General features: G+C 51.3%; 1 pseudogene; it reads right to left on the bottom strand.

Annotated features, from left to right (window-relative positions):
* Positions 1 to 8,320: 8,320 nt before the first annotated feature.
* On the bottom strand, positions 8,321 to 15,300 carry LOC141938286 (uncharacterized; annotated as a pseudogene).
* Between the last annotated feature and the right edge of the window lie 10,399 nt (positions 15,301 to 25,699).

Raw genomic sequence — 25,699 nt, 5'->3', positions numbered from 1 at the left:
AACAGCAGAGCAATGTGGGCTCTTTATCCCTGGCTAACACTGTAGGAACGTGGGCTGCTGATCCTTGGCTAAGAGCGTAGGAAGGTGGGCTCTTTATCCCTGGCTAACAATACAGCAGGATGGGCTCTTTATCCCTGGCTAACAGCACAGCAAATTGGGCTCTTTGTCCCTGGCTAACAGTGCAGTAAGGTGGGCTGCTGATCCTTGGCTAAGAGCATAGGAAGGTGGGTTCTTTATCCCTGGCTAACAGCACAGCAAAGTGGGCTCTTTGTACCTGGCTAACAGCACAGCAAGGTGGGCTCTTTGTCCCTGGCTAACAGTGCAGGAACGTGGTCTATTTATCCATGGTAAGAGTGCAGGAAGATCGTCTCTTTATCCATGGCTACCAGCGCAGGAAGGTGGGTTCTTTATCCCTGGCTAACAGCAGAGCATGTTGGGCTCTTTGTCCCTGGCTAACACTGCAGGAAGGTGGGCTGCTGATCCTTGGCTAAGAGCGTAGGAAGGTGGGCTCTTTATCCCTGGCTAACAATACAGCAGGATGGGCTCTTCATCTCTGGCTAACAGTGCAGCAAGGTGGGCTCTTTGTCCCTGGCTAACAGTGCAGGAACGTGGTCTATTTATCCATGGTAAGAGTGCAGCAAGTTAGGCTCTTTATCCGTGGCAAACAGTGTAGCAAGTTGGACTATTAATCTCAGGCTAACAGTGCAGGAAAATCGTCTCTTTATGCGTGGCTACCAGTGCGGGAAGTTGGGCTCTTTATCCCTGGCAAGCAGTGCAGCAAGATGAGCTATTTATCTCTGGCTAACAGTGCAGCAAGGTGGGCTGCTGATCCTGGGAAAACAGCGTAGCATGTTGGGCTCTTTATATCTGGCTAACAGTGTCTGAATGTCGGCTCTTTATCCCTGGCTAACACTGCAGTAAGTTGGGCTATTTATCTCTGGCTAGCAGCGCAGCAAGGTGGTCTATTTATCCCTGGCTAACAGAGCAGGTAAGTGGGCTCTTTATCCCTTGTTAACAGCGCAGTAGGTTAGGCTATTTAGCTCTGTCTAGCAGTAGAGTAATGTAGGCTCTTTATCCCTGGCTAACAGTACAGCAAGTTGGGCTCTTCAACTCTGGCTAACACTGCAGCAAGATGAGCAATTTATCTCTTGGCTAGCAGTGCAGGAAGGTGGGCTCTTTGTCCCTGGCTAACAGTGCAGCAAGGTGGGCTCTTTGTCCCTGGCTAACAGCGCAGGAACGTGGTCTATTTATCCATGGTATTTGTGCAGCAAGTTAGGCTCTTTTTCCGTGGCAAACAGTGTAGCAAGTTGGACTACTAATCTCAGGCTAACAGTGCAGGAACATCGTCTCTTTTTCCGTGGCTACCAGAGCAGGAAGGTGGGCTCTTCATCTCTGGCTAACAGCGCTGGAAGATGTGCTATTTATCTCTGTCTAACAGTGCAGCAAGGTGGAGTCCTTATCCTTGGCTAACAGCGTAACAAGTTGGGCTCTTTATCCGTGGCTAACAGAGCAGGTAAGTGGGCTCTTTAGTCCTTGTTAACAGTGCTGTAATTTGGGCTATGAATCTCTTTCTAGCAGTGTAGGAAGGTGGTCTCTTCATCCCCGGCTAACAGTGGAGCAAGGTGGGCCCTTTATCCGTGGCTAACAGTGCAGGAATGTGGTCTCTTTATCCCTGGATCACAGCGAAGGAAGTTGGGCTCTTAATTCCTGGCTAACAGCGCAGCAATTTGGGCTCTTCCTGACTGGCGAGGAGCGCAGGAAGTTGGGCTCTTTTTCTCTGGCTAACAGTGTCGCTTTATAGACAGACAAAGCGACACACACAGACTCACATTGGTGAAGAAACGGCTAGTATTTTTATTACTAAAAGTATGCATTTTTATATATTTCAGGTGCCAGAGTGTTACAATGTAACTGTTCAAAAAGTTGTTTTTAACATTCTCACTGGATAACCTTGATCAGTTTCCTCCCTGCATGCTTCATCCTGCTATGTAGTCAGTAACTCCTTGAAAGTTTTCTGCTTTAAGCAAAGCTTCCTTATCTCAAGGGTACACCGGAATCTTGTCAAGGTCAAACTCTTCTTCAACCAGGTTATCGGCAAACCAGCTGCTTTCCCCGACAGTAACCCAAGGGAATGGTATCTATGTGTGTACATTAAAAAAAAGGAAAAGAGGTATGGTTAATTAGAATGTAATGGCGAACATGGAACCTGAGCATAATGTAAATGTTATGGAATGAGGGGTGGATACTGTCCCAGTTTCAGCTGGGATAGAGCTAATTTTTCTTCTCAGCAGCTAAAACAGGGCTGTGTTTCAGATCCAGTACGGGATTTGGTATGAGAATAAAGTTGATAATGCATCGATGCTTTCAGTTGCTGCTAAGGAATCAAGGACTTTCCCACGTCCCATGTCCTGCCCGTGTGCAGGTGCACAAAAAGCTGGGAGGGAGCACAGCCATAGCGATGGACCCAAATTGGCCACTGAAATATTCTGTATCGTACGACGTCATGCTCAGTGTATAGAGGAGGGTTGGCCAGGAGTTTTGCTCTCCCTCTCTTCCACGGTTGCAGCTCCCGGATTTTCTCTCCTCTGAGATCGCTAACCAGGAAGGGCTGAGCATCGGTCGGTGGGTGGTGAGCAATCACGCTGTGCATCACTTGTTTGTATATTCTATTATTGCTATAATTATTATAAGTATTTTAATCTCATTTAAATTTTTAGATTGTTTTTATCTCAACCTACAAGTTTCCTTACCTTTACCCATCCAGTTGCCTCCACCAACCCCTGTGCAGAGAAGGTGAGTGAGCGGCTGTGTGGTGTTTGGCTGTCGGTCGGGTTTAAACAACGATATGGCCAAAATGAAAAAAAAATACTGACCAAAGTCAATCATCTTGTGATCCTGTAAATAGCAATCCTGAGTAAGACCCTTTGAGCTCTCCGGGATCACAGCAGGCTGTGACCCAGTATCTCTGAGTTGGGATGCCTCTCAGGGTAGATATCACGAGGATTTCAAATAATAGATTTTTTGAGGATTTCAAAGGAAGATTTCCAAGATCATCTGCTGATAGATGCCAGTGAAGATAAAGGGTTCGAAGATCATCTGCTGACAAATGCTGATGATGGAGAATAGTGAGTAATTCACTACAATCAGATTTCTCCAAAGTTTCAAAGATCGTTTGGTACCAATAATTTACTATCATAGGTTAAATTCTGTATGTGTGTGTGTGTGTGTTTGTGTTTACGCATTCGATTTAGGGAAGTTTGTAGTGTTGACTATAACAACTTTTTTAAATCACTCTGATAATTGGTTGATGATTAAATATTGTTAAAAATCATTCAATCTAATCTTGTGGTTTACCGTAACAGTGTTAATAAATCTTTAATTGCTGCTACCTCAAATTGTGTAGGATCCATAATCACTCGTTCCCCCACAAATTGGTGTAATAACTCAACAAGAGTTACCATTTATATTAATAAGAATTACCCTTTATATTTTTTCCATTAGACATAAACTGTTGACCAAGTCTGCGACTAAGCCTGGATCCAGCCTCACCTAGACGTCTCTCTGAGAAGGAGTTTAGAAAGCAAGGGGGTCTGTTCTGAACCTCAAGACTCAACGGGAGGTCTTCCTTACCCTTTGTACCTCTCCCATTAGGCATAAACCATTGACCAAGTCTGGCATTAAGATTGAATCTAGCTGCATCTAAACTCCATCAGGAGTTTAGAAAGCAAGGGGGTCCATTCTGAACTTTGTGACTCAACAGGAGGGTCTCCCTTACCTTTTCATGTCTCTGGTCTCTGTGTAAATAATTTTAAATAAATTCTAACTTGATTTTCCTTTGTATGTTTCTTCCATGTAGTAAGTTATAGAGTGAACGTTGCCATCGAACTTTGCGAAGTCACACTTCTATAACATCACATTAAAAATCACTTTTTGCTAATACCTTCCACGGTGTCTCTTCAAGTGATCTAAAACACCCACCCACAACACACCTGCCCGGGGGCCCAGGGGCCCTGAGGACCCCCTACCAGGTGGTGGCCTGGGCCAGCTGGCAGGTGACAGTGTGGACCTGGGCAGGCTCACGGGACACTGGCAGTGCCGTGACAGAGGGCAGCACTCAGGCAGGGACCAGCGGTGACATGACTGGGGTGGTGAAGCTCCCGCTGGGCACCTCTGATGCTGTCAGAAGCTGGAAGGGAACCTCTCTGCAGGGGGAAGCGAAGAGGGGTGATGGGGTGAGAGCCTGGCGGGCAGAGCTGGCGGGGGAGTTCCCTGGAGAGCAGGAGCCTGAGGAGGAGCAGGAGCCTGCTGCTGCATCTGCCATGGTGGTTGGGCAGTGCGGGGTCTGTTTGGGGCAAACAGGGTTTTGGGGGTCTGGCCCCATGGTGATCATTCCACCAGCACCTGCTTCAGCCAGCCTTACAGGGTTTTGCTTCTTCACACCACAAATCCCATCTCAGCGGTTCCCCATCCTGCTGGGTTCCTGTCTCCAATGAGTATTTCCCATCCCCACAATGGTTTCCCATGTCAATGACAATTTCTCAACCCCGTGATGGTTTCCGATCCCAACAGTCTCCCCAGATCTGCAATCTCCCATCGCAAGCATGATTTTTTTGGGGACATGAATTTTGTGTCCAAGGGGAAGGGATGGGACCGGCACCGGTGGCCCTGCGATACCGACATGTGTGTGCTGCCCCATCCTGCCCCATCCGTGGGGATGAGCAGGGGCTTGGGGTGCTTTTGGTTGGTGTTGTCCTCTCCCTCTCCACTCCCAACTGTGGTAGAACTGGTGCTGGTACCGCTACCGTGTGGCCATGATGGGGAGTTGTCACCAAAATTTGGCAACTGGCTCGTGCTGACCAAGGAGAGAGGCTGGGACACAACGTACAGGATTACAAAGGGAATTCTTTTATTCATGCCCATGCATGTGCAATTTCAGACACAAATGCAGATGCAGATGCCATTCCGGCTGCAGATACCACTGCAGATGCAAATACTATTCCAGATGGAACTACAGAAAGGATTTGCACTGCGGACACCACTGCAGATGCATTATCAATGCAGATACAGTTACAGGTACAGTTACAGGTCCAGGCACCATTAGAGAGACAGGTACTGGCACTATCAGAAATACAGGCACTGGCTCCATCACCCGTGTCAATATAATTACAGACACAGACTCACACTGAATTGCAGATACAGTTGCAGATGAGGCACAAAATAGCTACAATTCCAGATACACAGACAGTTCCAGATGCAGTTTAGGGTACAAGTACAGTCACAGATAAAAGGACACATTCAACGAGACAAGCAGCGGCAGATACAGCAAGTGGCACCATGACTGACTGAGGTACCGTGAGACAGAGGAGCCGTTACACATATACAGCACCAGCACAGAGCTGTGCTGCCACAGGCAGAGGTAACTAACAGGTAGCTGCACATAGCTGCACGAACAGCCACCGACAGAGATAGGGATGAGGATATAGAGATGGATACAAATACAGTGACAGACGTTGGTACAACTCCAGAGATGGGCACAATTACACATTGTTCTTCCTCTACACAGGCAGAGAAAGAGCTATAGATATGGGCACTGGAACACACTCAGATGCAATTGCTGACACAGATACAGTCGGAGGTACAGATACAATTACACATACAGGTACCAGTTCCACCACACGTACCAATAAACACGTCCCGGGTGCTGTAAGGAACTGAAGGAATTGATGCCTCAAACATTCATCGACACAGAAAGCCTCCAGGACAAGCTGTGGCCTTTGGATTAGTCGAAGGAATGTCCCCCAGGGAAGCGGGAGCATATCGAAGGCTGCACCCCCCACTCCCTTGCAGCTGCACTGACAAACTCCTCAGATGAGCCTCGAAGGGGGGAAACTGGACTGAGTGAAACCAGGTGTCTCCCCTCAGGCACAAGTACCCCTAAGCCCGACACTCTGAGGCTCTGCTGTGCAAGCCAGACACCGTGCTTGCCCTGCTAATGACTTCGCACCTTCGCCGCTGAAGTGGTAACAAGAACTGGTAAGAGGGGATCACCTCTGGGGTGACCGATAAGAAGCGTGAAGTCAGCAAAAATCTCTGGGAACAGAGGAAAAGCCAAAGCTGGGCAGGGCGAGTACGACCACCCACCAACTCAACTGGAACCCCCGCTCCACCTTTATCCTCGTCTCTCATGGAAATGAGTTTGTGGAATCCCTGCCCCTCCTCGTCTAGTATGCTAATCAGCTGATAAAATGAACTTACAAGGGGACAGAAACTTTGCTGGGTGTGCACCCACCACCCAAGATCACTGGACCTGAGACAGTGCTGGATCCAGGGGTGCTGATCTGGATTGCTTTGACTCTCTTTCTTCCCCTTCCCCTTCCCCTCCCCTTCCCCTTCCCCTCCCTTCCTTCTCAGAGATTTATAAGAGACCATGTTGCTTATTATCCTTTTCCAAGTCTAAATTGTTTTCTACTGCCAATAAAACATTTTAACTGGTTGTCTGGTGTTGTTTCACCTTAATTTAACCCGAGGGGATCACTGAACCGTTGTGACTCTCTGGGCTTCCAGTCCAGGTCACGACAGATGCCACCACTGCAGATGCAGATACCACTGCAGATACCACTGCAGATGCAGATACCACTGCAGATGGCCCTGCAGAATGAAATACCCTTGCAGACACCTTTGCAGACGCACGGTCCATCCCTCCTAACCCTGCAGATGCAGAAACCAATGCTAACAGCATGGCAGACGCAGACGCCATCGCAGACTGACACACCCTGGCAGACGCACACGCCGTTACAGACGACAAACCAGCTGCAGGTCCCTCGGAAGCCAATTCAGCTGCAGACAGGTACCACCGCAGACCCCACTGCAGATGTCATTCCAGGAGCAAACACCAACAGTGAGCACTGCAGGTGAACACCCGACTGAAGATGGGGACACCACGGCAGATGCCCCCACAGCTGCCACGGCCATTGCAGGAACCCTTGCAGATGTCACTGCGGACGCAGACACCCCTGCCAATGCCACTGCAGGGGCAGACACTGTTGCAGACACTATTTTCCCTCAGACACTACTGCCTCCACCACACCGTAGATGCTGTTGCGCTTTGCATTCCTGCGCAGGTACCACTGCAGGTGGAGGTGCTTTGGCAGATCCCACTCCAGGCGCAGACACGCCTGCAGACGGCATTGCAGGTGAACGTGCAGTTGCGGATGGAGACGCTGATCACTGCACCAGCCAGAAAGCGCCTGGAAACTTCATCTCTCTTCACTGCCCATTTCCCGCTCGAGCTCAACACCCTGGGGCCAGCACAGGACACAGTGCCTGCGGGAAGCAGCCTCAGCTCCCCAGGGCTGGCTGGCCCATGGTACAGGATGAGGTCCCTGTCGGGGCAGTTCCCCAGCACCGCAGGTGGGTCAGGGGCTGAGCCCCTTCCTTAGGGCAGTCCCAGTGATGCCGCTGGGGTGGGGGATCCGCTCTGCACCCCGGGCAGGCGCTGAGCTGGGGGCACCCTCTGGGAGCACCCACCATGCCAGCTCCCATCCCCAACATCCCCCAGCTCTGCACCAGACTCCAAGCTGGGCGAGCGGCAGGAGACACCCACTAGGACATCTGCTTTGTTTTCCATCCCCCTCATCCTCACCCCGATGCTCCCAACTACGTCCTCACTGACTGTCAGGCCTGCAACATCACACCTCTCCCTCACATCGCCTGCCAGCCCTTCCCTTGCCTGCCCTGCCTGCGGAGCAACACCTCCAGCCTTAGAACCATCAAGGAGATCGGTACCTCAGCCCCGTCGGTTCTGCCAACCTCCATCCCTGGTTATGGGCACAGCGAGGAGCCATCTGCTGACATCAACACCACTGGCACGACCACACCTGTGGGGAAACATCATAACGGGGGTTCAGCAAGCCCGGGCGAGTGTCCCTGCCCTCGCCTGGCTGATGTGTGCCCAGTACAGCCCACAGCCAGAGTATTTACCAAATACTTGGGGCCATCTCTCCTGTTTGCACTCCCACAAGCCAGTCTCCTCCCGATTTGCGACCCCGTCCCTTTGGCATAGCAGCTCACCCCGCAGGCATCGCCCCGGCTACGAGCTCCCCACGTGCCTGGCACAGAGCCAGGGGATGTTGGCAATGGGGACTGGCTCGGTGGGTGCCCCTGTAGGGTCCCACCACCCCAGCATGACTCCTTCTCCCTCACTCAGGGCTGCTGATGGCTCCGTGCAGATGTTTCTTTGACCCCCGCAGCCATTGCCTGCATCTCTCAGGGGCCACAGAGAGTTACGGTGCTCAACAGAGGGACAAAAGAAAAGCAAAGCCTAGAACCCAACGTAAAGGGACCTCAGTGCCAGAGGCTGAACTCCTCTCCCAGTGCTGCTGCAGAAGCTCTTGGTGCCATCAGGCCTTTGGGCCGGCAAAGCCCCCTCCCTCACAGGCCAAGGGGGCTCAGGCTCCTGCCTCGCTGCCGGGGGATTGCCAGGAGGAGGTCTGGCATCAGGAGAGGGGCTGCTGTTCCAGGGTACCCCGGCACGAGCCCCGCTCCCCCAGCCACAGCAGCGGTGGCTTTCGGTGCTGGAGCAGAGGCCATAGCAGCTGCCGGTGCCCAAGCCTGTCCCGAGCGCAGGGAAGACTTTGCTGGTGAGGAGCAATCTGGTGAAGGCACTGCCCGAGTTGCTGGGCTTGAAATCACTGCTGGGCCAGGTGGCCACTGAGGAGTCCTTGTTCAGGAGGGGGGACAGTGATGTTGGGGCACTGTCCATCTTTGGAGAGCTGAAGAGCAGGGAGTCTCCAATGCTGCAGAAGAAGGTCACAGCTGCTGCCTGCACCTTCCAACCCAGCTGGTCCACTAGCTCCTCCACTGCCTCCCTCTTGGCCCCACGTTTTTTCTTGGAGCCCTTCCTGCAGAGCTGGACCACCCTGAAGCTCTCACCACCCGGGCGGCTTTGGCAGCCGAGGTCCTCAAAGGCCCCGCGGCTGCCCTCCATGCTCTCGTACTCCTCCAGCGCACAGCACTTGCTCAGCAGCTCAGGGAAGCACGACGTGTATTTCTGCACATCCGAAGGCAGCTTGTGGCCCAGCCACAGGGTTCAGATGGAGGCAATGGTGCTGAAGGGGCTGAACATCCTCGTGATGGTCTCAGGGAAGTTCTTCTGGAGCAGCAGCAGCATGTCCTGCTCCTGCGGCACCAGATCCCAGGCCAGCAGCAGTTTGCTGAGGGGGATGCTCAGCAGGAACGTGAGGACAGGGACTCACCACCTCAATTTGGTGCCCTCCTTCTTCACCTCCAGCAGCTCCAAGAACTGCAGGGCACAGAGCGTGAGCCACCAGTCGCGCATCAGGTATTTCACCAATGGGAGAGAGGGGACCACCGTGTCCCTGTGACAGCTCTGCCGTCTTCCTGCCAAGCCTGACCTTGCTCCCAGAGATGGTGCAATTCCTTTTTCCTCTGCAGCTCAGCGAGCAGGTCCCTGCTCAGCCAAGCCCCCTTCTGCCCCGCTCGCTTGACACCTGACACAGGGCAGTTGCCTGCTCCCGAGCTCCTCAGAGGTGCTTCTTCAACCCTCTCTACCTCCATTTGGCGCACTCCTCCTTCACCTCCAGCAGCTCTGAGCACTGCAGGGCACAGAGCGTGAGCTAGTAGTCACGCATCAGGTATATCACCAACGGAAGAGAGGGGGCCACCATGTCCCTGTGAGTCTCCCCCGGCAGGGACCACTCTAAACCCGTCCTTTAGGCAGGCTGCAACCCCATCAACCTGAAGTCACGGCAAGGCAATATCCCCCTTTCACATGAGCATCTCTGGGGTTCGCAGAAGGTCCCCAGTCCCCCCTGGACCGCGACAATAAGCTGCAGCTTTCCCGTACGTCACACCAACAGCACCTTCCTGCAGAGTTTGGTTGAGGAACGATCTCTCCCAAAGGAGCCTGAGAGTACCATGGGCAGAAGAGGTGAATCCAGCCCTGGGGTTGGTTTGAGGACTGTTCACCACTTCCCCAGCCACCCTCCCTGGCTGGAGAACTGCTGCAGCACATTGAAGGCAAAGAGCAGAGCCCAGCTCTGCACCATCAGCACTTCACCGGGACACAGACAGCCTGAGTAGAGCCTGGACCTCCCAGTACACTCCACCAGAGACAGCCAGAGCACACCTAGACACTCCGACATCCTCCACATGAAGGCCAATTCCCACCCCAGCTGGCCAGCGCCATGGGCTGCCTACCTTCTTGAAGGACATCAGCAGTTTGAGGCTGATGAAGCCCATCTTGTTCTTCTGGAGGAAAGCATCCTTGGCCAGGTTCTTGTCAGAGGGACAGAACTCCACCTGTGACACAATCCTCCAGACTAGCTGTGGGTCAGGGATGGAGCAGTTGCAGCCCAACAGATCAGCCCCCAAATTACCATGCGCGTCGCAGAAGCTCCTGGAAGAGCAGCAGGTACACAGGTGTGAGTTGGTGGCCTTGGGGATAGGCAATAGTCACAAATGCATTTGCCATGGGGCACAGGGAGGCTGTGGGTGGCATTGAGGCCATGACCCAGGCAGCTCATAGTCCCCACTCAGCTCAGCTGGATCAGCTACTTCTTTTTCCCTGCATTGGGTTTATGTGACCAGGTTTTGGTACCGGGGTAGGGGCAGGCTACAGGGCAATGGGGGCTGTGGTCAGTTTGCCTCCTTCCTCCTCAGGGGAAGGACTCCTCATGCTCTTCCCCTGTTCCAGCGTGAAGTCCCACCCATGAGAGACAGTCATCTCTGAACTTCTCCAGCGTGAGCCCTTCCTCACAAACTGCTCCAGCCTGGGTCCTTTCCCCAGGGTGCTTCTGTGAGAAGATGCCAGAAGCTTCCCCCACATCCAGCAGAGCAAGCTGCAGCCAGCTCCTAGACAGACTGTTGGCCAAAGCTGAGCCCATCAGCGACGGTGCTAGCCCCATGGAGAGCTGCCCACACGGGAGCAGGAGGACCCACACTAGAGCAGTCTGTTTCTGAAGGACCGCACCCTGTGGAAAGGACCCAGCTACCATAAACAAGGCTGGCCTTGCGTTTCTGACACTGACCGTTTGCCTCTGCAGGCGCTTACTAGCCACGCTGAACTGCCCGCTGCCGTGGTTCTTTTCTGTGGTCGTTCATGGCTTTCCCATGAAGTTCAGGAAGCGAACCAGGCAGTGTCCGAGATGACTTTGGAAGTCTACATCAAGATGCCTGACTGGGCCCTGAAAAGCTGAGCTGAGCGAGGAGCCTGCCTTTGCCCAGAGGTGGCGAGGAGAAAGAGCCCCCTAGAGAAGACGCCAAGGGGCCTCAAAAGGCTCCTTGGGGAACAAGGCCAACGCACAGCTGGCAGGGGAGGCAGCAAGGCTGAGCCGCTGCCAGACCATGAGGTACGGAGTGGGCTGCTGCTGCCTGGGGCGTCAGGTTGGGGCAGTAGCAGGGACATGGCCCAACACGGCCAGTGGGGCACCGAGCAGCATGGGGAAGACAACAGAGGCTTCTGAAGAAAAGCCCCATGGACGGCAAAGCCCCCCTTCTGGGGGCTGGGTTGCAGTGAAAGCTTGGATTGATCTCTTGACCAAAAGCACTAGCTCGGGCAGACTGGCACAAATTAGGGGCAGCTGGGGTTGACAGCAGCCCTGACTCCGCCACACCACTGGGAACAGCCACTGCAAGGCTTCCCATGCCCCCCACAGACCCTGGGGGCTGCTTCTCCCAGCAGAGCCCAGCAGGGATCCACACACTCTCTTCTTGCAGAACGCTGCCAACTTCAGCATGGGATGCTGCTCTTTCTTCCTCCTCCCCAACATCATCTTAGCTCTCTGGCTCACCAAGCACTTCCACCCCATCCACAACCTGCTCATGCCAGCGGCCGGCATGGGCTGCGTGGGCTGCCCATGGCAGGGGACATGTGGGCTCCTTCTCAGCCCCCCAGTGTTTTCTACTTCTCCCTCCGCAGCTCTGCAGGAGCAGACCTGTCTCTTCCACATCTCCTATGTCATGGCACTCAAGCCCCAGGCCGTGGGTCTGCTGGGTGCATCACTTCCAGATTTTTCCAAACATTGAGTTTTAAGTATATCTCTAAATATATTGTTCTAATCTTTATTCATTATTTCCAGATTTTTCTGAACATCAAGAGGTTTTTTCCCAGCATATTTGTGAAAATGTATTTTTTAATCTTTGGTACGGAAGAAAATATTGATGACACTGAACTCTGACAAGCTAAGAATTTGCCTTATTATCTTGAGGGGTTTGGTGGTGGTGGTTTTCTGGTTAATAGTTAAGTACTTTCCAATCCCTCCATACTAAACTGATTTATGGTATTTCAGTGAATAAGCAGGGCATTACCTAGCTATTATGCATTCATTCTTCCCTACCTTGTGGTTTTTTGGATAAGATTTTTTTACATTAGGCAGTGACTTTTAGCCAAGACCCAGTAGAGTGCTTGATGTGCCAACTACATGTAACTCTCACTATCTTATTAAATCACACAAATGTACTTGTGAGTAGGAGATTTAGGCCAATACAATTATGACCATCTATTACTAGTCAATAACAGAGATTATCTTTTTAAAAAAATACGCTTTCTTCTGTGTCCAGAGCAACTGTTCCGTGAACACCGTGCTTTGCTGAACTGGAGATCACTGATCCTATCCTAATCACATGATCTTTTTCAATAGTAACAAATTACACAGACAAGCCAATGAATTAAGTATGCTACAAAAAAATGAGGATACCAACCAAGAGCACTAAGCAGAGGTATATATAAACATTGCACACAGGAAAGTAACCTCTGCGTTCAACAGAACACAGGCATTGCTGAAGTCAAGAGTACTGCCAGCACACGCATTAAGCGTAGCAAACACAACTGTTGATATAAAAGCCATTCCCTTCCACTCCTGAATTTGCAGTGGAAGTGTTCTAGCTTACCTCGATAAATGCTCAAGCTTCTGTCGATGACCAGTATAGCAGCTCTGAATCAGAGGATAATTGTAGAACGGTCTAGACAAATGCATGTCATCATCTATAGGCAATAAAGTAAACGCAAGTTAAAGAAGTAACATCACATTTTTAAACTAAAATTTTGGACTAAAAAGACAGAAGATTGTACAAGCTAAGCCTCAAGCACAGGCAAGACTCCAACTTTGAAAGAAGCCAGTCCTGTTTCTGCCTTTGCTAAAAGGGATGTAAGACACCAGACTCAATTCCTTCTTGTCTCAAGTGCCATTTCAAGTTGATGTAGCATTCAGAATATGTAGTGTAAGCTGAAGTTCGCTATAAAAAAATCCCAACAATTCTCAAAGGGAAGGTTTTTAAACATGTCGCATGAGCATTTGTAAGACAATTAAGGCCGACAACTGAATTTCTAATCTATCCAAATAAAGAAGTTTTTCCAAGGTGTGTTTCTTCCTCAAGCAATAAATAAAAAGTTCAAAACATGTAGGTAATGCTTTTACTGTAGAAACAAGCATTACAGTATTTCTTGTTTAATAGTAATGTGTTTGAAATTACAAGTATTTCAAGCTGTGGACACAAGCAACTCCTTGAAGTCAGAGGCATACTGTTCTTTCTAAAAAGCATCCAGGAAAGAAACTGCTTGCATTGCTCTATGCTATTTGAAAAAACACAGTAGTCTCAGTTTCACGAACAGAATTTCAACACACGCTGCAACTGAACCAACACGACTTGTTATCGATGAAATATTTACAGAAACAGGGCTGAGCATGTGTTCATAGGAATCACTTACTGGAGAGTCTCCTTGTCACAAATGGGTTACAGTTTAGGCTTACCTACACCCTCTGGAAGGAGACTGGGTCGACAGAACCAGGTGACCACTTGTGCATACCAAGAAATGAGGTCAGTTACCACCTGCTGATTTGTCAAGTCTGTAAAACCTGAAAAAAGGCATAAGGTGATTTTTGTTATGCAATTCCTTTAATTTTGACAAAACTCCCTTCATCATCTTAAACAGAAAGTATAAAAATAACATAGTAGAAATCTTTGTCTTTCCATTTTTCACTCTGTATCACTTCCTTATTTGAAGAAAAAACCCACAACCACCACCAAAACAAAAAGCAATCCCTACAAAGAGCCACATTCACTGAAGGCTAAAATAAAAAAAATAAAGCCTGAACTTTTAAATACACTCATGAATAAGACATGTCTTTTTCACATAACAGAGACTTTTACTACAGCAAAGGGATATTCTTTTTTTTTCCCCTCAATAGTGCAAGGGCAACTAACAACACAAAAAGCTATAGAAACCCAATTTACTTACTTCAGAAGTTACTCATTTATGCTTCCTTTATATTTTTTAGCAATTTGCAATACAACATTTGCATGCAATTATAAATTGCTAGCTAAGAATTGCTCTGCTGATTGAGGATGCCAATTAAATTCAGACACCAGAGTAAAAAGAGTAGATTTATTTTACTGTTAATAATTAAAAGATATAACCAAATAATACAGAAAATGAGCAATAAGAAAAATACAGAATAGTACACTTAATCATTACTACATACAGTTAATTACAGAAAAATAAGAATAAGCAAGGTAAAGCACCTAATCATTACTACACGATGGGGAGGATAGTGATTAAGGAAGATCCATCCCCACTTGCACCCATTCCCACCATCCAGACCCGCAGGCACTGGGCAGCCCCGGGTGCAGTGAGGATTTATTGAGCCTTTCCCGGCGAGTGGGAAATCCTACGCGCTGCGTCATAGCTGAGGCATCCAGAGTCGCTGTGAGCGGGTCCAGCCTTATATACCCAAAAATCAGCAAGTCAGAAAGACTTGCACTTTTCTTTGAGCAGAAACATCTGGTTTCATCCTCCTGTTGGATTCCACCCAGAGCCTGGCCAGGGCTCGGCAGGGAGAACCAAGGGAGTTTCTAACAAGGCCAAACACTTGGGTTCTCAGCCTTGAACAAGGCTGAACAAGGGAAGTTGGGTACATTCTCATGACATTTCATCCTCACTACTGATTATATTCTGTCCAGGCTGCATCTGCCACTAGTGAGCATTCATATTTCATTAATGATCAGATACTAATAATTAACACTAATGGTAATGCAGATTTTACTAATTAGCAGATACTAATAATGGATAATGTTTGGTTGTGAGGTTCATCTAGAGGTCAACTTTGTTTCAGGGCCTATTATTCAGGCCCTAGCACCACAAGAATGAAAAAGAACAGTTTTCAGCATTACTGCACTCAGTTGCTGTCATTTCAACCCAGCTGCTTACACAGCTTCTTGCTGAATGCAGCCTCCCCTACCCACTTGCATGAACTCCACAACAGTTTTCCTGAACTTATGCATATTAAGTGGTATTCCCAACTTCTCAGATTTAAGCCCCTTCTCCCAGCTAAATTTGACTGTCTTCCAGTCATCAACAACGACAAAAGCTCTTTTTTCCACAATTACAACCCAAGCATCATTCTAAATATTAATAAAACATACCAAAGGTTTAGCAATGCTATTACAAACCTTTTTCAGTAAGCTCTTGTGCTTCTGTTGGAAAAAAATTCAAGACTGTGCTAAGGTTGCTCAAAAGCAACTGGCAGCGCTGATGAGACTGGAATGTCTGTGGGTCAATGTAGTTGCAAGAGCCATCAAAAAGCAGAACCTTTTCAAGACAAAATATTAAATCATCAGCCTACGGAACAACTTCAGAGTTTCAAAAGTTCACTGCAAGAACTGCATGCACTGTCATATCCCAGAAGATTACTGAATAAGCTCAGTTAGAAGGAATGATATTATGTTTGCAGAATGGCTACACTAGTACTCGCGTATTTGATCAAATTCATCCGTTGTATAGATCACTTTGTTCCCTGTCCACTCAAGAACAAACTAGCACAGAGGAACATACCCGAGTTGTGTTTTCTCCTCTAAAGGAAGATTTTTGCTCCACAATCCACCCGAGACTCCTCCCAGGCATGTCCTGGAGTCTTTCCACCTCTCCTTTGGGGATGCCTAATCCTGGGTAGCAGCCCCAGACTCCTCCAAGGAAGATACCCAAGAGGTTTTTTCTCCCTCAAAGGACACTCTCTTCTCTGGGATCTGCCCAAGATTCCTCACAGACATGTCCCACACTGTCTTGAGCCCTGCTTCAGGGACCTGAGATCCCAGGTAGCAGCCTTAGACTCCTCCAAGAAAGCCACCTGAAATGTTTTTTATCTATAGAGCCACCTCCTGGGGTTTCGGTACATCTAAAAGTTAATACCAGATGTGAAAGAAATAACTCTGGTGACTTTTTCTTCTAGTCCTGTCACCAAAATATGCTACTGCTCCTTCCTGCCACTCACTTAAAAACTTGTCACATAATTCTTCACTAGAGGGGAACATAAATAATTTGCTTTCTGGGACAAATACTTCACATATACATTACTACCTCCTCACTGGTACAATGATTCAACGGTGAAATAGTGAACATCAGGATTACTGGGAGAATTCTACAAGAACACGTTGCCTGGTAGTTTTCTTGACAGGTTTTTCACACAGTTTCAGCCCCAAGACTTCCCTTCCCACACCAACAAAGGTAGCGACCCCAAGCTGAGATCCTCTCCCCATCCTCACGCTCTCAACCTCTCCCTGAACCACGTCCTCCTGCAGAAGCTGCACTCTCCGGGCACTGAAATCAAAGGGACGTTGGATCCTTTTCTACTCGCTGAGGAGGGCTGGCTGTGGGGTTTTCACCTCCAGACTGAACTATGTCCTCCCATATGCCCTGCCCTCTTCTGCTAAGGCACAGGCATGAGGGGAGGCCTAACCCTGACACCCCAGCAGGCGCTGACCCCAGGGCCACACAGGGAGGTCTCCCACACCTCCCCTTGCCCCAAACCCCCCAGCTTCCCCCCACGCCATCCCCTCTGCCACACACAGCCCCAGCTCCCCACGCCCCACGGCACCCTCCCCCCAGACCTGTCACACACAAACAACTGCCACAGCTTCCCCTGCCACGCACAGGGACCCTCGGAGCTCCCCCTGCACAGACCCCACTGTCACACGCAGGCAGCCTCCACAGCTGCCCCCACACCACCCCAGGGGGGTCTCCACAGCTCTTTCCTTTCTCAAAGACTTCCTCAGCTGTGTCCCCCCATACAATGATATCATCAATGAACTGCAGGTGTTCTGGAGCCCCACCTTTCTCCAGTGCAGTATGGACCAGTCTATGGCAAATGGTGGAGCTGTGTTTCCACCCCTGGGGCAATCAATTCCAGGTGTACTGGATACCCCTTCAAGTGAACGCAAACTGTGGCCTGCACTCTGGTGCTATTGGGATGGAGAAGAACGCGTTAGCGATGTCAGTTGTGGCGTACCACTTGGCTGCCTTCGACTCCAGCTCATACTGGAGCTCTAGCATGTCTGGCACTGCAGCACTCATCGCTGGCGTAACTTCATTCAGGCCACGGTAGTCCACGGTCAGTCTCCATTCGCCACTAGGTTTTCTCACTGGCCATATAGGCTGTTGAAAGGTGAATGAGTCTTGCTGATCACCTTCTGGCTTTCTAGTCGATGGATCAGCTGATGGATGGGGACCAGGGAATCTCGGTTAGTGCGGTACTGCCGCCGGTGCACCGTCTTGGTAGCAATTGGCACTCGCTGCTCTTCAACCTTAAGCAACCCCACCACCGAGGGGTCCTCTGAGAGGCCGGGTAAGGTGGACAATTGCTCAACCTCCTCCAGGGCAGCTATACCAAAGGCCCACCGGTACCCTTTTGGGTCTTTAAAGTACCCTCTCCTGAGGTAGTCTATACCTAGGATCACAGGGCATCTGGGCCAGTCACAATGGGGTGCTTATGCCAGTCCTTCCCAGTTAAGTTTACTTCAGCCTCTAATAGGGTCAGCTGTTGGGACCCCCCTGTCACTCCAGAGATGCAGATGGGTTCAACCCCACTGTGGCTTGATGGCATCAGGGTGCACTGTGCGCCAGTGTCTACCAAGGCCTTGTATTCTTGTGGTTCTGATGTGCCAGGCTATCAGATCCACACCTTCCAGTAAATCTGATTATCCCTTTCCTCCACCTGGCTGGAGGCAGGGCCCCTCTAATCCTGCTCACCATCACTCACTTGATCTAAGAGTGACTCCTGCAAGAATGACTCACTGGCCCCCTCAAGAGGGTCAAGCATAATGTTGGCCATTCTATTCTGTCTGGGGGATTTCCAACTGCACACTGGAGCTGCATCTCTCTTGGAAGACTCCCCTTTCATGGTGGTCTTCCCTTTCAGCTGCTGTACTCATGCAGCTAGGGCAGAAGTGGGCTGTCCATGCCACCTCCTCGTTTTCCCCATGGTCGCGGAGGAAGAACACAGGGTGCCCTGTGGTGTGTATCTTCCACTGCCCTTCTCTTGGGTGGGGAAGCGCCTGCTTCTAATAGCTGAGACATCTGCCCATGCAGGTGGAATGTAGGACATGTCCTCTTCCATTTTTTGGAGCTCTGAGACAGTTCCTCTACAGCTGAAACCAAAGCATGTTGGGAGGAAGGGAGACTTCCCTCATATTGCCGGAGCTGGCCAATCACTTCGTCCACTCTCTGAGTCTGGAATGTACTTTGGAATGTGCCTCTGGTCCACTTTGCAGGAACTTCCGCCACATCAACTGTGTGCAAGGGGCCTGATCTGGATCCATTGGTGACCGCTCATCATTCAGATCACCACAGACCATGTCAAACGCAGCCAATTCCCTGAGGTTTTGAATGCCTTTCTCCATGTTGGTCCACTTGCCTAACCGACATAGAGCATCATCCTTGTAGGGGTACCTCTCCCTCACACCGAGCAGGAGTCGCCTCCAAAGGCTGAGGGTTTGAGCCTGTTTCCCTATTGCCTTGTCAATACCAGCCTGCTTGGCTAAAGGTCCCAGCTGCTTGGCCTCTCTCCCCTCCAATTCCAAACCAGCACCTCCACTATCCCAGCATCAGGGCAGCCAGGTGCAAATTTGCTCGCTTGGAAGGTGGCCGAAATCCTTCCGCATATCTCGTAACTCACTCAGGGATAGAGATTGGATGGTTACCTCCGGCTCTTCCTCCTGCTCTCGTGATGGGCCTGGTTCATCATCACCCTGTACACTGCGAGGGGATTTTTTGGAATATTTGGTTTTCTGTGTCGGGGCGACTGATATTGGTACTGCTTGTCCCTCTGGCTCAGCTGCTGTGCTGGTGGAGGTGACTGGTACTGGCACTGCCTGTCCCCCTGGCCCAGCTGCTGTACCAGCAGGTTCACTTTCAGATCCTGCAGCCCCTTCTCCCCCTTGAGGGCAGTGAACAGTGTTAAAGATGACACGGTAGGCATGGGCAAGCCCCCAGCACATCGCAGCGAGTTGTGTCTCTCAGGGTTTGTCAGATTGGCAGCACACCTTTTCCAAACACTCCACCAGTTTATCAGGACTCTGCATTTGTTCAGGAGTGAAATCCCAAAGCATTGGGGGTGACCACTGACTCAGGCACTTGCCCATCTTTTCCCACACACCTTGCCATTTATAACTACCTGCCCTCGGGGCAGGTTTCCTGGTGGTGCCATTATTGGAGAAGTACCGCATGGCCCAAAACAAGATCTGGCAGACATTCAGAAAGCATTGTGCTGTGAACACAGTGGCCTGGATGCTCCAAGGATAGCTAAAACTCTCAAAAACCGAGAGGATCTCTTCCCCTGGCTCACTCATAGAGGGGGTGAGACCCCTAACAAAAGCCCAGGCAGCAAACAGGTACCGGTTCACCCCCACAAGCAGTGATACAAGCACATTATAAGCAGTCTGCAGCCAGTACAGCAAAACAAAACCCTTGACACATTTTCCACTGATAACAAACACCAGCACTGGGAATGCACAGTGGATATAAGGACTAATTCAGCCCCACCACGCAAGCAAGTTGGCCAGCACTGCAAATGTTCCTTATCAAACAATGCAAACAGAAACAGAAAAATTACACCTAACAGATTGCTCTAACACACCTTCTCCTTTTGTCCTTATCTCAACCCTCTTGTTGCCCCACGTTGGGCGCCAAAAGTTGTGGTGGTTTAGTCCCTGCCGGGGTCTGAGACCACGCAGCCGCTGCCCCTCCCCCATAAAGGGAGTGAAATACAAAGCCCCGGGGCTGAGATAAGGAGAGGTTTAACACAAGAATGCAACAGCAACACAACAAACCACAACAATAACAATAACAGTAACAGTGATAACAATGAACAGAGCAAGATATCTACCAATACAGCAGTGAGAACAGAGTGATGGCATAACACACGTGTTAACCGACTCTCTCGCGCTGCCGCGCTTTGGCACCAGGACGTGACGTCAGCATGGTATATGAATAACGCGGCTAGAGCTTCCCCCCACTGCTGGGGAAACTTAACCCTATCCTAGATAAACCAGGACATGGTGTTAGCCACATGGTGGAGATCTTGTTTCGCTTTCTCTGTAAGTACTCTGGGTGATGTCAGTGAAGGATCGCCTCACAAAATACCAAACAAGCTATGCAGATCATCATTAGTTAGGCCCAACAATGGCTGTATTCAATTTATGGCTCCCAATAGTTTCTGTAAATCATTTAAAGTCTTAACATCAGTTTTAAGTTTAACCTGTTGTGGGACAATGGCCTGTTCACAAATTCTCCACTCCAGGTACTGCCACGGTGATGATCTCTGTACCTTTTCAGGTGCTATTTGTAACCCCACTCGAGATACTGAGTCTTTGGTTAAAGCAAGAGGCTTTTCCATGATCTCCTGTGTTTCTGCTGCTCTAAGGATGTCATCCATATAATGATATATAACAGCCTGGGGGACCTGCGTTCTAACAGGGCTCAAAGCCTTTGCAACAAACCACTGACACATCATGGGACTTTTTTATGCCTTATGGTAAAACAACCCAGTGGTACCATCTTGTAGGTTCACTAACATTAATACTGGGAACAGAGAAGGCAAATTTGGGTGCATCATCTGGATGCAAGGGAATGGTAAAAAAAAATCAATCCTTTAGATCAATTATTACAAGATGCCAGTTTCAGGGAATCATTGTTGGGGAGGGCATTCCTGGCTGTAACGTACCCGTATCCTCCATGGCATCATTAATGTGTCGGAGATCATGTAAAAGTCACCATTTACCACTTTTCTTTAAAATAACAAACACTGGGGAGTTCCAAGGACTGGTGGTAGGTACAATATGTCCTGCACTTAATTGTTCCTGAACTAAATCATTAAGGTGGCTCAACTTTTCCATTGGCAAGGGCCACCGACCCACCCACACAGGTGATTCTGTTTTCCAGGTTAGTTTCAAGGTGGGTTTAGGGGTGGGTTGTGCTGTAGTGGCGATTAAGACAAATTTGATCCAATTTGAGTTCCCCATCGAGCCATACCGTCACGACCCCATGATGTAATAGGGGTTTCCAATATAAATGGACAAATATTTGCTACCCAGTTTTCTGGGCCCCTTACATGAATGAGATCTTTGCTTTGAAATGTTACAGCATGACCACCAACCCCGAAAAGCCCTTGAGTTACCCGAGCTAACAGCCAATCTGCTCGCAGATATTACAGTCACATCCGCACCAGTATCTAAAATGCCTGTCAGTTCAACAGATTCTTCTGCTTTGGTGAGGGTACATTTTATCAGAGGTCGACCTTGTGTCACTGTCTGAGCCCAAAATATTTGAGGAGTACCTGCTGATCCAAATCCTGAGTCACTCAGCATACTATTCATACTATGCTTCTCGGCATACTATTAGGGGGAGCTGCAGTAAAATAAACAAGCTGAGCAATTTTTGACCCTTTTGTTACTGAACATGGGGGTACAAGGGTTCAGGCCATAATTCTGATTTCCCCTTCATAATCGGCATCTATGACCCCTGGTAAAATGAACAACCCCTGTAAGGAGGTAGATGATCTTCTGACAATATCCCCCTCAGGCAGATGGTACAAGGGTGCACTCTCCCCACAGAGTACGCACCTAAATTCAAGACAACAATTAACACAGAATTACTGCCTCCCGCTAGAGGAGATATTTCACCTATGACACTTAAAACACTGAGCCCGAACAAACATGCAGCACCGATGACCCAGCAGGCGGGCACCAGGACCTTCTGTACCAAGGAATGTTCACTGGTCCTGCACTACCCCCCCACTGGTACAGAGTCTGCCCTGCGCTTCGTTCCTCTCCGGCCCCTTCCCTCGCAGGATAACGGAACTGCGGGTCAGAGAACTCCGCACTCTGCAGCTGCAGCTGGGCTGTGCCTCACACCCACAGAACAGTCACACACCCACACAAAGGGACCCCTTACACTTATTACTCACACAACATAAAATGACAAATACTACAAACATCAAACCAGCATTAAGAATATATAAAGCCATGCTTATTGATTATCTGGTGTTGACAGACAAGTGTCAACACCTTCTGTAAAAACTGCCGCTTTTGGTGTTCGGGGGAGGCAGGATGGGCGGAGGGATGCCGGGGGCGTGGTGCCGGGCTTGGCTGCAGGCAGTCACCCTGCAGTGGGGGGTGCTCGGGGAGGCCCGAGGCTGCCACCGCCAACCCCACGCTTGCAGGTAGGGGGGTGCGAATGCTGAGTACAGAGATTCACACACTCGGTTTTCCAGATAGAATACTGTGCCGGCGTTAGTACCATTTTTAAAAGTGCCAGCCAATCCCACGGGACCAATTGATACCCATGAGTGATTGCCTCCAGTTTACCTGTTGTGAAGTGAGTTTTGAAGCCCGTCCTCATTAACGCTTTTCTGTCGTTCTTTAGTAACAGAAAATTGCAGTCCTTCCCAACATGGCTGACGTCCCAGCTCATTGATTACAGGAGCAACAACCTTTCTCGCTATGTCCATATCCCCTTGCGCCAAGGCTTCTTGCCTCACTTTTACCCAGGGATCATCCCCAGCTAAGGGAGGACACAGGCCAGGTTCTCTTTAAGATTTACAGTGTCAGGGTCTAAAAGATTATCACAGCCTAGAGACCCAGCATATAAATCTTGCTGCCAGGGTTCAAAATATGCGTCCTCACCCTCTGTGTCCTCCTCCTCTGTGTTAACAGACTGGCCGCATTCATTATTTTGTCTTTTTGTTATCTCAAAAAGAGTTCTCCTTGTCGGTAAGAGTTCTGCCACAACCTGATTCCCTCGTGCTGCACAGTCCCACAGTCTTACTGCTGCTCCATCCCATATCAGAACAGTGAATATAGTAACCGCATCAACTCCCAGTACTTCTGCTACTACCCACTGTAAAAGTCTCTTCAAGACATGTGGGTTAATATGGACCTTATTTTGAACTAACAGTCTTTCCATCAGTGAAAACACTGAATTTTCTTCCGAGGATATTAAACTCCCCATCACTTCCCCACAGCTCACCTTGCTCACCCTGCAGCGGTGATTGATGCCGGCTCCTGCTTCCTTTCAGCAGCTCCAAAGTTCTGAGGGGTTTGACACCAGAGTGATCCAAGCTGGTCACACTTACCGCCCGCTACACGGGGCACCATGTGTGGCAACTGAGGCATGGACTCTCCATGGAAGTGCAGAGGGAAAGACCCTTTATTATTACAATAGTACATACTTATGCTCTCGCCAAAGCTCTTACTTCATAATTAGCAAATCAGCAATTAGACAGCTATCAACCTTTTCTCCTGTCATAAGACCACTCTAACACGCACTGTACAGACCAATCACCCTCTCGTTCACGCACTGTTCACACGGCAGTAACTTCTCACAGTTCAGTGCTTTCCCACAGCTCAGTGTTGCAGCTGTCCGTTGTTTTTCCCTGCCACCTCGGCACAACTCGGCAGTTTCTGATCTTTCTCCCCAGGCCTGTTTGTCATCAAAGCCTTGCTGCTTCTCAGAGGCTGCGCAGGGCTGACAGGCCGATGCCTCCCACAAGCGACAGCCCTCACCCTGCTGTCTCAGCGAGGGCAGGGATGGAGACAGGCAGCACGACAGAGATGCAGGGTAGGGATGGCTCGGGAACTGGAGATGAACTGTAGCAGGCGATTTACAGATGTGTTATTGCAGCAACTCTGTCATTAGATAAATACTAAGTTAGTAGTCTCAGTGGTGAGTACTAAGAAGGAATTTCACAACGTGACTGAGCACAACGCGCTGTGTTCTGTGTTAGAGCGTTTGCTCTTGAGGTCCCACAAATGAAGTTTTAACGGCTGAAGGTGAGTGAAGCATGTTTTGTTTACTCTCCCAATCAAACCGGGCTGCGAAATTGTCTGTTGGGGAAAATCCCGGATAAATATCACCTATAGGATATGTGTACTTAGAGCTAAGTTCTCATTAAATTCATTTAATTAGGGCAGCGCGGGCAGCGCCGCTTCAGCACCCTGGAGAGCGCCCGGCGGCAGCGGCGCGGGGACCGTGCGCGGACGCGCCCCCGCCCGCGGAGTCCCGGCCCCGCCCGGAGCCGAGACACGGCCACGGCCACGCGCGACCGGCCCCGGGAGACGCAGCCGCCCCCCCCTGCCGAAGGCGCAGCGGCACAGTCGCGCAGGGGCGGAAGCACACGGGCACCGGGGCCGGGCACGTGCACGCACCCGCGCAGGCACACACTGAGGCACGCGCGCACACGCAGGCACAGGGGCGCGACCCCCGTGCGCGCTCCCGTGGGCGCGGCAGCACCCAAACCCCGACGCCAACACCCCCACAGACCCCACACGGCCTCGCACCCCTCTCGCGCTGTCGCACACGCACTTTCTCACCCACCGCAGCCCCCGTCCGCGCTCCCACAGCCCCCCCACGCGCAGGCACAGTCCCGCGCAGACACCCAGCGACCCCCTGACATAGTCACACACGCGCACGCACACCCGGACCGCGCGTGCTCCCGCCCTCCGACACGCAGACACACACGCCCGCGGGACGGGCGGGGGGGCGCGGGGCGGGGTAGCTGCGGCGCGCGGGGGGGGGGGGGCGGGCGCCTGCGCGGGGGGAGCCGGCCCCGCCCGCGCAGCCCGTCCCGGCGTGCCGCGGCCCCGAGGCGGCGGAGCAGCGGCCGGCCCTGCCCGAGCTGGCGGCAGACAGGGACAGCCCGGATCGCTCTGGGGCTCCCCCGGCGCCTCCTGCCCCACGGTCAGGCTGCGCTCGCGCGCGCCGGGGGGGGGGGCGGCTGGTCCGTGCGCGGGCGCGGGGGGGCGCGGAGCGACGCGCGGGGCCGGCGCCGGGCTCCGCGCCGAGGGGGCCGGTCTGAGCGGGGTCCGCGCCCGCCCTCGGGGCCGCTCCGGGCAGCGCCCGCCCGCGGCTGTGCGCTGGGGACGCGCCGCCTCCGCCACGCTCGGTCGGGGCCGCGGGCAGCGCTGCCCGTGCCGCGGCTCCGTTCCCGCAGAGGCCGCTGCCGGCTGCTGGCTCCGCTCGCCGCGTCTCGGTGTCCGCACTGAAGCGCTCGGCGCTGCGCGGTGCCGCCGCGGGGCCTCAGGGCGGCGCTGCTGGAGGGACCGCGCGGGGCCGGGCGGGGCTGGGGGCGGCCGCTCGGTCCGGGACACGGGTTCATTCGGGCAGGGGATCCCCGCGGGGTGCTGGCCGGGATCGCGGACAGACGGCCGGGAGCACTCTGGCACTGACGGAACTGCCTCTGCTGCCCGCCCTTTGGAGGGACTCGCTCCGCTGGAGATTCTTCACAGAGTTTATAAACCGCTCGGTCTGTTCATAACTGCTCCGTGCGGTCACTGAGCCGGGCCTGGCAGGGCAGCACTCCAGCTCTTGCAGCAGTGCCATCCAGGAACTGGGAGGTGGGATACTCGTTTTAAA

This window comes from Strix uralensis, chromosome Z (genome assembly GCF_047716275.1).
Source record: "Strix uralensis isolate ZFMK-TIS-50842 chromosome Z, bStrUra1, whole genome shotgun sequence".
In the NCBI taxonomy this organism is placed as follows: domain Eukaryota; kingdom Metazoa; phylum Chordata; class Aves; order Strigiformes; family Strigidae; genus Strix; species Strix uralensis.
The sequence above is the reverse complement of the archived record's forward strand: the minus strand, read 5'-3'. Positions and strand labels throughout refer to the sequence as shown.